Raw genomic sequence first — 12,228 nt, 5'->3', positions numbered from 1 at the left:
GGTCGTCACGTTCATGAAGGGGCTTAGAGATGGGCCTGTGAAGACCTATCTCTTCCGAGAGTACCCGAGTACTCTCGAAGCTGCAATCACTCTTGCCATGCAAGAAGAGTTTAGCCTGCGGCAGGCTAAACTCCATGTAAACGTACCGAGGCCGCAACCGCGCCCGGTAGCGAGGACGGGAGGTCCGGAGCCAATGGACCTCTCGAGCGCAACAACTGCTGGTTACCAGCAGCAGGGAGGTAACGTGCGATGCTTCCGCTGCGGAAGGATCGGTCACTTTGCACGGGAGTGTACAGCTCCCATGCCCCCTGGAGGTGGCCGTCGTGGCGATGCTAGGCATCGCCGCGGATCAGCAAAAAACGCGAACATCCAGTAGGCGCGGGGCGCCCTACTGGTAATGCAGTCGCGCGTGCCGACATCGGGCACGCGACACTGAGGACTGCAGCCCCCAGTGAGACCAGCTCACACTGCAAGAAACAAGATGACAGGCCGAACCTAGTCATCTTGAAGGTTTACTCGAAGAGAGCGAGTGACTCTCTTCGAGCTTTGGTAGATTCAGGCGCGTCGAACAACTTTGTTCGACTACGAAGCCTGCCGAGACTTGACTTCGAGGAGGTAGATACACCTCGAAGTCTTCTGGAGGTACGACTGGCAACAGGTGCCATCGTGAAGACCGAGCAGAGCGTCGTGAACGTGCGCTTCTCGTACAAACAACGGGTGTTTGTCGAACACTTTATCGTCCTAGACCTGGACGATAAGTTCGACTTGGTAATGGGCATGCCGTGGCTTGCACGTCATGATCCGGTAATTGACTGGAAGAAGCGCACGCTCGTGCGCTTCGGCCGCGACAGCGGAACAGAGAGCGATGGCCCTGTTACCGCAGCGCGCGCACCAGCAGGTGCGCGCGGCTCACCAGTCGAGACAGCGCTTCATGCTGCTGTCCCGGAGTGCCCAGGAAGTGCGCGAGGGCGCGCACAAGTGAGACCCACGTCGGCAATGCTGCCGACGTCGGAAGAAAAAGATGTGTTGGTTCCGGGAACCAACACCCATGTTCAAGCGTGTAAGGGACAGTCCCTGACCCGAAGCGGTCAGGTCGACAACGACGCGTCGGCTCCGGGAGCCGACGCACCCTCGGTCATGAGGGGCTCCGCCAATTAATGGCGTCGAGGTGACGAAGGCGTGTCAACTCCGGGAGTTGACGCTGCAAACAGTGCGGACGGTTGCAAACGTACCGCACTGACGCAATTACATGCTGTCGTGCAGCCGGGCTGCACGACGAAGCGCCATGCGATCAAGCCGGGCTTGATATCGCGCGCCCGCAGACAGGGTCTGCCGGCGAAGGGACACATTATCGTGCAGCCGGGCTGCACGAAGGAAAATGCGATCAAGCCGGGCTTGATACCGCGCGCCCGCGGACAGGGTCCGCCAGCGAACGACTGTCCACGGCCGGGCCTGGACAAGAAGAACAACTGTGCGGAGCCGGGCTCCGCACAACAAGAAGACGGCGCAAGCGGAAAACGCTGCGCAAGTCTCGGTCCGGGACCGAGACGCAACAAGAGCAGTCTGCTGGGCAGACTGCGGCGGTGACGCCGAATGTCAAGACGCTAAGCGTCTTGACGCGCACCGATACTGGATTCCAGTATCGTGACATGGAACTCGCTAGTCCTCCGACGACGGCGTCGGAGTTGACTTCGCTTCCAGCCATGAGCTGGAAGCGCTTCACGCGCGACTTGCACGATGGACGCATCGAACAAGTCTGCGTTCTTTCGGACAGCGAAAGAACGGAGAGCGAGAGCGAAGAGCTGAGGCAGCTCTTCATGGGGAGTACCACTGAGAGTGAAGACACTCTCAGTGCGAAGACGAAGCGAGAGCGCTTCGAGGAACAAGGTTGGGACTCGCTGAAGTCGAGTCCCTATTACGAATTGTTGAGGGAGTACAAAGACGTACTCCCGGAAGAGATTCCTGCGGAGCTTCCGCAGGATAAGGGCATTCAGCACGAGATTGATCTCGTGCCGGGCACGAAGTACTGTGTCACGCGGCAGTGGCCACTGCCGCGAGAGCAAGTAAAGCGATCGACGACTTCTTTGAAAGTCGTCGTAAAACAGGACAAGTGCGGGAATCAAAGTCCCCGCACAGTGCTCCAACGTTCTGTGTCAAGAAGCCACAGGGCGGATGGCGCATCGTTCATGCCTACAACAAGCTGAACGATGCGACGGTACCGGCGCAGACGCCGATACCACGAAAAGATGTTATCATCGATTCGATGGCCGGGAGCACCGTTTACAGTGCTCTCGACTTGCGAGATGGATTTTATCAAATCCTAATGCGTGAGAGCGATATCCCTCTCACGGCAGTGAGCACGCCAAGCGGCATGCTCTGGGAATGGCTAGTAATGCCACAGGGGCTTAAGAATGCCCCTGCGACTTTCAACAGGTGCGTGACGCACTTGTTGCGCTCGGTGCGCGACTTCGCACCGAGTTACTTCGATGATGTATTCATCCACAGCCGGGCTGTGGACGGAAGACCGACGTAGAGATGCACAGGGTGCATCTCCGGAAGCTACTTGAGCTTATGCGAAAGCATAAGCTCTACGCGAACCTGAAGAAGTGTATCTTCGGGGCGAGCGAGATACCCGTCCTCGGGTGTCTCGTAGGGAAGAATGGTGTTCGCCCTGACCCGGAAAAGGTCAGAGTGATAAATGAATGGCCAACGCCTTCAAGTGTCAAGGAACTGAGGCAGTTCCTTATTTGGCCACGTACTTGTGCAAGTACGTGGAGGATTATGCGGGCAAGATCCGCCCGCTGTCACAGCTTCTTAAGAAAGAAGCTGTGTGGAATTAGACACCCGATTGCCAAAGGCATTCGATGCAGTCAAGCGGGGCTTGACTGAGGCGCCGATCTTGGCAGTGGCTGACCAAGATCGCCCATTTCACGTAGTGTGTGACGCATCCGATTTCGCGATCGGATGCGCGTTAGCAGCACGATCACGAGGGCCGTGATCGTGTCGTCTACTACCAATCGCGTCAGCTGAAGCCAGCTGAGCGCAACTATCCGGTGCATGACAAGGAACTCCTTGCCATGAAGTATGCACTCGCAAAGTTCCGAGTGTACTTGCTTGGGAGTAGACCATTTGTGGTCTACACCGACCATGCTTCACTGCGCACCGCAGTGAAGTCGCCACATATTTCACAAAGAATGGCGAGATGGCTCTCATTCTTTGCGGAGTATAACTTCCGGGTCGAATACAAACCCGGAAGATTGAACGTGGTGGCCGACGCGTTATCACGTCGGCCGGACTATGCAGAAGCTGTTGACGTCAATGCCATTGACGCCATGCGATCGAGCAAACCCACATCATCTCTGTTGGATGATGTGAAGGCCGCGTACGCGCACGACGCGGACGCGAAGCTCTTGCTGGCCTATGGCACAGCGCCTTCTGACAAGTCCCGTCAGAAGCTGCCCAAGCACCTTCGAGCGCGTGCACACCGCTTTCGTGTACACGACGGACTGCTACTCTACAACGCAGTCGACGACAACGCGGATCGCGTTGTCGTGCCAAATGACCATGACCTGCGACTCAGGATCATGTACGAGTATCATGATGCCCCGACTGCGGGTCATCTCGGACGTGAGAAGACTTACGTCCTTCTCACGCGCGACTTCTACTGGCACCACCAGTATAGTGGGTGCGCAAGTACATCCGTGCTTGCGAGGTATGCCGTGAAGCCTGCGCCATTCGCGCAGGCTCCACTGCAATCACTACCGACTCCGTCGGAGTGTTGGAAGTCCATGTCTTTGGACTTCATCTTTGGTCTTCCCCCGGATAGCGGAGGGAACACCGGTGTTGTGGTCTTTGTAGACCGTTTCAGCAAGATGGTACATCTTGCTGCGGTGCCAGCAGAGGTAACCGCGAAGCAGACGGCCCGTCTGCTCGTCGACATGGTGTTTAAACACCATGGCATGCCGTCCGACATCGTGTCGGACAGAGACCCGCGCTTCACAGCGCACCTGTGGCAAGAAGTGTTTACACTTCTTGGGAGCCAGCTTTCCATGTCGACTGCGGATCATCCGCAGACGGACGGTCAAACCGAGCGCGTGAATCGCGTGCTCGTCGATATGTTGAAGAGCTACGCTCACTCGTTCCAATACTGGAGCGAGTGCCTATCGATGGCAGAGTTTGCCATCAATAACTCAGTGCATGCCTCAACAGGGCATACACCGTTCTACGTGAATGCCATGCGGCATCCACGCCTACCGAGTTTACTCGGAGTGATGGCTCCCACTTTAAGTGGGGGAGGATCTACGACTGCAATACAGCAGCCGCAGAAAACCGCTGACACTTGCACAGTGTCAGCTGCAACAATGGACAAACCACATGAGTCTGCGCAGGGCGCAGACTCCCCCAACAACAAGGCCAACGACCACGGGTCTGCGCAGGGCGCAGACACCGCAAAGAACCACGCAGAGGCCGGGCCTCTAGCGGAGAGCGAGCTGAATGACTTCAGCTCGGATGCAATCAGTTTCATCACCAAAGACAAGCCGTGATTCGGTTTGTCCAGACTATAGCAGCTTCTGTTGATCAACAGAAGCTGAACGCAGACAATGCGGGCAGAGGCAACACAAATGAATTTAAAGTGGGTTCATTAGTTTTGTTAGCTACACAAAACCTGCCTAGACATGCAGTTTCGGATTTCGGAGCAAGCAAGCTTGCTCCGCGCTTCATCGGGCCATTCACGGTGATGGCACGCCACGGTAACGCATACACGCTAGACATACCGTCTAGCATGCGCCTCCATCCGACCTTTTACGTCGGACGGCTGAAGCCATACCTCCAGCACGAGCCAAGTGGCTCGTCTGACCCGAAGAGACTGACTCGGCAGGTGAAACCCTCCTCTCCAGCGCGTAGTCGCGCTGGAGCAGTTAATACAGTCGGGCCTACAGCCCGACCGGCACGTTCAAGGCGGTCTGGGAGACCGCCAGAGCCGGGACACGAAGGAACAGAGCGGCAACCGCCACGCTCTGAATGTACTCCACGACCGTCACTTGGTCGTGGAGCAACACGAGATGAAGGTCAACACGGCGTTGACCATCGGGGCGTGTTTCCACCACCTCCGCCACCGCTGCGAGACGCACGCGGAGAAATTCGCTGGATCGTCCAGCGAATTGTTGATCATAGGAAAACAATCCGAGGTCCGGATTGTTTCGCATTCGTTGGAGAGGTTTCCTCCCCAACACGACACGTGGGAACCACGGAACGTCCTGATGGAAGACGTTCCGGACATGGTGAAGGAGTACGAAACCCAACACGCACTACCAGCAAGAAGGTAGTGCGAGCGCTGTAGTAATCTACAACGCCTGACAACTCGCGTGCTAGATAATTAGCACGGAGATCATTGAAGCTCTCAGGTATACATATAGTATACCTGTTGTGGTCGCGGTTGCTAATATGCACCGCCACCTGGACGGACAGTGCGCACGGCGCACGGACACCAGCCTCCACCGCAACAGCGTGGAGTTGCTAATACTTGCCACTTCGAGAAGGACTCGAAGTGCTTTGGCGCTTGCTTACCCGATCACGGTAAGCAACAGAAATTCGCTTAGAGATGTCGACGCATAGACGCGGTCGACATCGAAGAATCGTACACAGACACTGTGTTGTCTGTCCCCGTGGTAGCGGCGCACCTCGCGCTACCGCGCATTGTACACAGCAACAGAGAGTTTACACTCTGTTGCAATGGCGGTCTTCAGCTTGATCGTGCTCATTGCGGATGAGCACGGAAACCCCAGCACAAACAATTGACAAGCAGTCAATATCAATTGACGTGTCCAGACCGACACGTCTAAGCTTAACGGAGGGATGGTGTAACGGGGTTACACACACAAGTGACAACAGTCACTTGTGCACGATAACGGTCACAAGTGACAACTGTCACTTGTGCATGACATTTGTCACTTATGGTTTAACAGATAAATATCTGTTAAAGGTTTTAGATACTTCCTCACATTGGTGTAAGACACACCAATGGATACATTGAAGTGGACCACCACAGTGAGTGGTCCACACATACTCAAAAGATCCTATTGGTAGAAAGCAGCATCTTTCTACCAATCAGAGACATGCATATTAGCGGGGCTCTGACAGCCAGCCGCTGCCAACCCTTTCATAGATGATAGACAGTTTTAGCAGCTTTTTAGAGGAAGATCAATTTACAAACAATACAGTTCTCATTTTACCTAATCTAAGTCACTTGGAATCCTTTTGTTACTTAACTTATATTTGTGTATTCAAATATAATTAACCTAAGTAATTACTAAGTACTTACGCTTCCTCATACACGTTGCGCAACGTGTAAGCTAAAGTAGTGAGTCAAGTTAGACCCACTACAGGATTGGTAGAAACAGAATCAATGCAAATCATTGGTCAGTATTCACGAAAAAACGCCATACAAAAGATCAGTGAGGTCGGAGAGATGATGTTATTCATCCATATCGCAACCGTTCCGACATCCCTACATTTTCCGACAGTTGGAATGCCGTAGATAGGCAGGACGAAATCGGAAATAGTAGAGCAATTCGGGAATTAAACAATACATTTGGTAAATTAGGTCTAGGGGCCGTCTTTGGAGGTTCCAGTCAGATTTCATACAGGGCTCACAGGCACGAGGAATCGTCCCCAGAGGCCTGTGGGCCGAGAAAAAAAGACCTTTTGTATATACAAGCATTTCGACCCCTGAGCAATGTGCGTCGGAGCCGGTAAATTCATTAATGAGGCCCGAACGCGGGCATAGACACCACAATTAAATGCAATCCAGTGCCAGCTATCTCCTACACGACCTCTCATTGGCTCGTAGATTAGCCAATCATCGACATACACACAACTTGGCGAATTGATTGGAACATTCCTGTGTAACAGGATGAGCGTCCTCACGAACCCGTGAACAGGTCACTGAAGCGCCTTGACACATCGAAACAAGTTCACCGCAGCTGTTGTTGTTGCTGCTGCCACCAGTGCACGGTCACCTTTTCGTCCACCTTGAACGTAATGTGTTTGGGTTCACCTCGAACGATGGCAGGAGGACCAGTCACCCGGAGCCTCCGCAGCCCCCGCAGTCGCCCGTAGCCTTCACAGCCCCACCGCCTCCGCAGCCCCCGCAAGTACCCGCAGCGTCCGCAGTCGCTCATAGCCCCGAAGCCTCCGCAGTCCTCGCAACTTTCGCAGATCCATCCTAACGGAGATGGTCTACGGTGATGTATGTTAATTGTAAGAAGGGTAGCAACATATCTTTATGCACCCGAACTACATGTAATGATTTCATAGAAAGCTTAAACCGGCTAGGTTACCTGGTGATGCTATAGATCGGTTTGTGCCAGCTGCTCTAGGATTTTCTTTCGCTCCATTTTCGAGTTGAAGCGAGCCGACCTAGGCGCAGTGCAGATCTCCTCAATGTAAATTAGGAGATGCGTATTTCCAATTAAAAAAATCCTCCACTGTGCGCTTGATGAAGTAGAGCACAAATACTCCACAATCATCGGTGTTTATCTGCATCGGTCTCGTTAGGATACCTCTCACGACGAACGCTGGTGCAACTTTGCCGGAAACCTTGTCCTCATCTCAGCGTCGAAGTGTCTACCCACGATTTTTTGAATTGTTTCCATGCTTGAGAATCCTTTAAAATCGACCTCTCCTCAGCGTTTCTGTTGTATTCACGGAGTTTTGCGTAACTGCAAACGCCCAGGGATTGCCCATGAAAATCGGCAGAATTACTAGGTCGTACGGAAATATCGCTGTAACACCACAACAGCGCTTGTGTGTGCGTTCAATTACTCGCTCCGATTTAATCAGCTCGTGGTAGATGCGATCAAACACGTTTGCATCCGTGATAAACGTCTTTCCACGTTGCGGAAGATATGTTCGGATAAAAATGTGATGACTACGTCATTCAGCCAATTCTCATTTTGAACTGTTCTGACGTCTTCCTCTGTCACCATCAAACGCACGATGGGTTTGCCCACAACAAAGCACGGTGTCTGCGTTTCACACACAACTCCTGATTGCGAAATATCCTACATCTTTCTAACATCGAATGGAACAACCTCTTCATCACCATTTTCATTCATCAATGTTATAGCCTCCGATGATTTGGGTTTTTCGGCCAAAATCTACACAGTCGGAGGCTTTTTTCCGGCCAAAGTCGCCTCTTGTTGCTCCAGTGTGTTGCTTGGGGGATCGTCAATAATTGTGGTCGATGTCCCGGTTTTCTTTACTTGTAGCGAGATGAACGTGTTTAACTTGTGGCGCTCAATAAACCGGGTAGTCAACGAGCTCTGAGCTTCAGGATTCCGTTCTGCGAAGCCATGGATCGTCGCTACAGCATCATCAACAGCATTAGCCCGGCAAATCTTCTGGCAGTCAGCCGCTTTTTCTTTGATGCGCTCAGCATTACGTGACTCGTATTGGCACGTAATTATTGCAAATCCTCCTTGGTGCAAGGAGGGGCCCTATCAACCCTATTGCGCTAAGCCCCCGCAATATGCTTGGTCTTGTAATTTATACCCAATCAAATAAACCCAAAATCACTTTGGACCAATTTAGGTGACCATGCAATATGTTTGGTTTTACAAAAATAATGACAATAATTATCGGTTATCCCCTACAATATGATAATATCACCACCCCACAGCATAATATATTATATTATATATAAAACCAAGCATATATTCATGTTTTCCATTATATAGTAGGGTAGTTAGTATACTGTACAAACTTCAAGTATAATTTTCAGTAGTAGGGTTAATTATTCTACACGCTTCCTTGTTTTTACCATTTCGCAAACCAGCTCTATTAACTATACTATAAAATCTAAGGCATTCATTTGTGAAAGGTTGCAAAATTCGCCCTACACATATAGCGGTTCAAACACCTTTTCTGATTTGTCATAAAATACAGTGGATTTGCAGTTGAAGTTTGGTAAACGGGCAAAAACTGCGCCTTTGAGAAGTATTCGGTCCTTGTTTCGCAAATCACCTTAAAAGGCGAAAAATGCGCCCTCTCGTAGCAAAATAGTTAAGCATGTCCAATATCTGCAGCGGCAACTTTGTACACAATGCTTCCATACCTATTTAATCAAAGAAAGTTTAGATCGTAAAACTGCAGTTCCAAATAGACATGCTCAAACGTACCCGTTCAATCCACTCCTTCATCACCACCTCGTTGCAAAAGGCCTTCTTTTGAACGGTGTGCTCCGCTTGAGGGGAATCCAACACCGGGTTCCAAACCACCTGTTAACCTCCCTGGAACACCAGTAAGCACGATCTACGGCAATTTGATGCCTGTCAATGATGCCGTAAGAAAAACGGATACTCCAAAACCGTTCATTTCACTATCTATAAAGTCAAAAGTCAATAGATATTAGAAAACGCCATAAAACGACGCAAAATTATAAGAAATGTACCTTGAAGCACGTTCACAGTTGCATTCCCTTAAAATCTATAGTTGTTTTGTTGGCCGTATCAACGTATATGGCTGTTTGGTCCATGTTGACCACGGCGGCAAGCTTGGTATTGCCGCGCACCGTGGAAAGGATGCTCTCTTCTTCTATTACATGCTGAATTGACTGCAAAAATACGTTTGCGACGAGCTATTATCGCGCAAAAATAGCAATGTTTAACTAAAACCAACGTTATAACAAAGTATTTAGAAAATTACCTCCTTGTCTCGGCGCTTATTTCTACCCTTGTGCGTGATTCGTCGGATGGACATGCGGGTAGGCTTTAGAAAGTCCTTTAGAAACGAGATGTCTCCACTCCTACTTCGCGTTTTGAAGTGATCTGGGTCGTATCGAGCCTGCATCAGCTGCAGACACTCCACCGATACACAGAGATAGCGATATTTGCGTGTTTCTATAATCCAAGCGAGAGGTTTAACTGAAAATAATAAAACTGACGTGCCTAAATAGGATAAACGACTTGAAAACATATTTTTTCTCCAGGCCTGAGCTCCTGATGCACATATATTTACTGCGAGAAGTGTAGAACTTGTTACGATCATCCTGTGCGACCGTTGTAATGATTGCTTGTTATCGTTTCCAGTGGTACCCCATCGAGCCATGGGCGCTCACATCTGCAGCAGCAGCTATCGCAGTCGTCACCACGCCTTTAGAGTGACTTTATTATTTTTTTGGGCGGCGCATCGTTGCCAACGCGGATGATATCAGGATAGATGGTATTGGACTACCAGCACTGAGTGAATGATGTTGCGTGATTTAGACTTTTTACTGGTCGTAAAAAGTATAGTATTTTTATGGAATATATAAAATTAGCAATCGTTTTACCTCTGCCTCACTGTATCCGACTTTTACGGTAAGAACGCAAAAGATCATCATAACGAAGAAGTCGCAATACTGTCATCAGGGCAAAGACTCTATTGTCACATTTCGGAAAGCTTTTATAACTTTTTCGGCAAAATTATATAAATGTATTGAGTGAAATTTTTTGATATCATGAACAACACGCCGGCTTTTTATATCACCGGTTTCTAAATTTTCAAAAAGAAGAAATAGCATTCAGAAGCTTCTCATTTAGTTCTGGTTATCGCCGTATTTAAGAATCTCACACACAGGAAAAACACCAAGTGCGCCACATATACTCATTCAAGTAAGCGTCCCAGCGATCGTTCGTTACGCCCATTTTGTGCTTGATGCGCGTTTTCCAGAGACCTTCAATAGTTTTAGTATGTGTACCCCAGTTGTGCGAGTAGTGCAATCTAGCGTCCGATTGTGTGCGAGTATGTATTGTTTACCGCCTCGCCCACAGATGTAGGCAGCGAACACGCTTGACAAAATAAGCGTATTGAAAAACAAATTAGAAAATAAACCCTATAAAATGTAGTCATTTTGGTTAGTGCGTCGTTAATTAAATACGCAAGTTGCGCGTAATCTACCTTAAACCCGGACCGTAGCAGCTCCTTGGAGCACGCCGAACGCAGTAGGCTTACAAGTTGTGGACTGTACGTTCGGAGACATCCGCTAGTGCGCTGACCTGGACGTGCGAAAGACGCATGCGCCATACCAGCACTAGGCGCACCGAACTACAGAGGCTAAGCTTGGACTCGCTGAAAAACGAATCGGTCACCATGCCCAGGCTAGCCTCGTTGCCTGTAGCATGCAGCGTGCGGCGGCAGCAGAGCCACCGCGTTTGCTCGAAGCTGAGCCAAATGGACATATTTCACAGTGGACAGAGAGTGTTGTTGTTTGTCTACCCTACTTCCTTGCACCACTCCGTGTCAGCCGCCTCACAGGTGACCTCCATCATCTTTGCAAGCAAGGGTTCCGAAAATTAAATATTCAAAACAATATATTAATATTTTGCTACGGAATCATCTATTTTATCAAAATGGTAGTACTCGATCATATTTTGATTGGATATCAAGTGAAACCTAATCTAATATGTTGTGATTTCCCAGTAGCTCACAGTTGTGGGCCACTGCTGGAAGTCAACCACTGTACCTACATCCCCCAGCTCCATACGAGCTGCCTTTTTCAAATATTCGATCACTTTAGAACATTGTCTATTGCCCTGACTACGCTTCAACACCGCCATCTCCATCGAAATGCGTGTGTTTGCCCCGAGCAAAACCACTCAGTATTTTTCTAACAAGCAAGTCGCTCGGTTCTACTTCTCGGCGGTCCTCGACAAGCAAGGAGACCCGACAGGCAATCAAGCCTGCAAGTTTTGCAGAAAGCGGTGCAGCACATGCATCGGTCGGGCAACGTGAAGTTGGTATCGCCCGACCAAGACACCCAAGCTAATTACGACGACGCGATGCGTGGCCCAAGCGCTGCTGCCACTGGAACGCTTGTCCCGTGGGTCAACCAGAATACGATATATTGGATTAGGTAGATGCGTTGGATTGTCATGCACAATCTCCCGTTTGTGTTTTGTAGTTCGGAAGACACTCGAAGGCATGTCGTTACTTCCTTCAAGTTTGCGTATGTATCACGAATATTTTGACTAGCATGTTAACTGTAGGTTTGACAACTTCTCGCCTATCACTCGATGGTTACAAAGAAAACGTGTGAAGGCGTTGGGAAAACCATCGGTGAGGAGATGCCCAAGGTAATTGGCCTCATCATCGACGGATGGACGCAAGGAACTGAGCACTTCCTGGCGGTGTATTTATGCTACGAGCCCCCCGATGGCCCTCGATTCCCGATCCTCTCTGTGGCCCCAA

The sequence above is a fragment of the Phytophthora cinnamomi genome (genome assembly GCF_018691715.1).
Source record: "Phytophthora cinnamomi strain GKB4 chromosome Unknown Contig0, whole genome shotgun sequence".
Taxonomy (NCBI): Eukaryota; Oomycota; class Peronosporomycetes; order Peronosporales; family Peronosporaceae; genus Phytophthora; species Phytophthora cinnamomi.
Note: the sequence above shows the minus strand (reverse complement) of the source record.